Here is a 1,772-nt window from a genome sequence, read left to right on the forward strand (position 1 = left end):
AAACTGTTTGCACTCAACTACTAAAATAAACAATGGATTGTTAACTTCAAGGGTGGTGATGCAGACCCACCAGCCTCTCCTCAGAAATCCTATACTAGGTCATTATGAGTTGGAACCAATTTGATGGCACTTAACAACTAATCAAAATGTTGGCAATGGAAAAACAATCAGTAGTGAAACAAAGAAAGTCCTAGTAATCTGCTTTCATAAAGATTACAGTAAAGAACATCCTATGGAGCACAGTTCTACTCTGACACACAAGAAGCTGCCATGAGTTCAAATCAACATTATGGCAGTAGATTTGCACTGTGCACTGTCTAGTTCCCAATTCACTGTGAACATTATTAACTGAAATTAAAGAAAACTATCATAAAGGGTGTGGACTTTGAACAGTCAAAGGGTTTTTCACCCATAAAGTGAATAAGTTATATAATTGAAAACACCCCTTGCAACATGGCGGAGCGCTGTGTGTGTTGCTGAGCAGACCTGACGCCAACTTGCAGGCACCATGTACTTCCTCATGATGAATATGTGGTGGCAGAGCCATGTCACTGACCGCTATTGTTGGATCCATGGGGTGCTAAAGCACTTCTGGGAAAGGAAGAATCAATGCTTGGCCGTCAGAGCTGTGACTAAAGCTTTCGTGAAATGCACAAATGTGTGAAGAATGAAGAGGAACATGAGGACTCTTTGGATCTATCAATCACAGTTGCTTCCCAGAAGCGTGGCCTGAAGTACCCAGTCTTGGTTGGCAGTTTAAATTAAGTGCCAGGTGGAATTCAACAGGAAAGTACTTGCAGACCTAGCAATCTATGAGCCAAAGACTTTTAAATATTTGGCCAGCTTTAGCCATAGGAGGCAAGGGGAGGGATTTGCTGCTGCATTGGGGGATGGGAGGGAGCCAAAAGGTGTGTCCTCCCAAGTGGTGTACTACCACTGAGAGCCCACTCCCATTGGCTGTCTTGCCATCATGTGACTTAGGAGAAGCCTGTTTTCCCTGATGGGCACAATAACTAACAGAGCAAGAGGAAAGTTTAGCCAATAATTTGGAAGTCAATTTACAAATGTGTATTTATATCCACCACACATCTGTCATTTGGTCCTACTGTGATGGCTTGTTAGTTGCTGTAATTCTGGAAGCTATGCCATCGGTATTTTACATACCAGCAGGGTCACCCATGGTGGACAGGTTTCAGATGAGCTTCCAGATGAACACAGACTAGGAAGAAGAAGTGATGAACTACTTGCAATTATTTAGTCATTGAAAACCTTTTGAATAGCAGAGAAACACTGTCAGATATAGTGCCAGAAAATGATACCCTCAGGTTGGAAGGCACTCAAAATGTGACTGGGGAAGAGATGCCTCCTCAAAGTAAAGTTGACTGTGATGATGCAAATGAAGTAAAGCCCATGGGAGTAAAACCCTCTGGACCTACATTTGCTGAAGGGGCACAACTCAAAATGAGGAGAAACAACTGTAAACATCCATTAATAATTGGAACAGGAAATGTACAAAGTGTGACTCTAAGAAAATTGGAAATTGTCAAAAATGAAATGGAACACATAAACATTGATATCTTAGGCATTAGTGAGCTGAAATTGACTGACACTGGCCATTTTGAATCGGACAACAACATGGATTACTATGCTGGGAATGACAAATTAGAGTGAATGGTATTGCATTCATTGTCAAAAAGAGCACATCCAGATCAGTCATGAAGTACAACGCTGTCTGTGCCTACAAGGAAGACCAGTTAATACCACTCTTATTC

At 41.6% G+C, this 1,772-nt stretch overlaps 1 pseudogene; it reads left to right on the forward strand.

Moving 5' to 3' along the window:
• The first annotated feature begins 508 nt into the window (after positions 1-508).
• LOC102829780 lies at positions 509-940 on the forward strand (annotated as a pseudogene).
• Positions 941-1,772: the final 832 nt, after the last annotated feature.

Source organism: Chrysochloris asiatica, unplaced genomic scaffold (genome assembly GCF_000296735.1).
Source record: "Chrysochloris asiatica unplaced genomic scaffold, ChrAsi1.0 scaffold00026, whole genome shotgun sequence".
NCBI lineage: Eukaryota > Metazoa > Chordata > Mammalia > Afrosoricida > Chrysochloridae > Chrysochloris > Chrysochloris asiatica.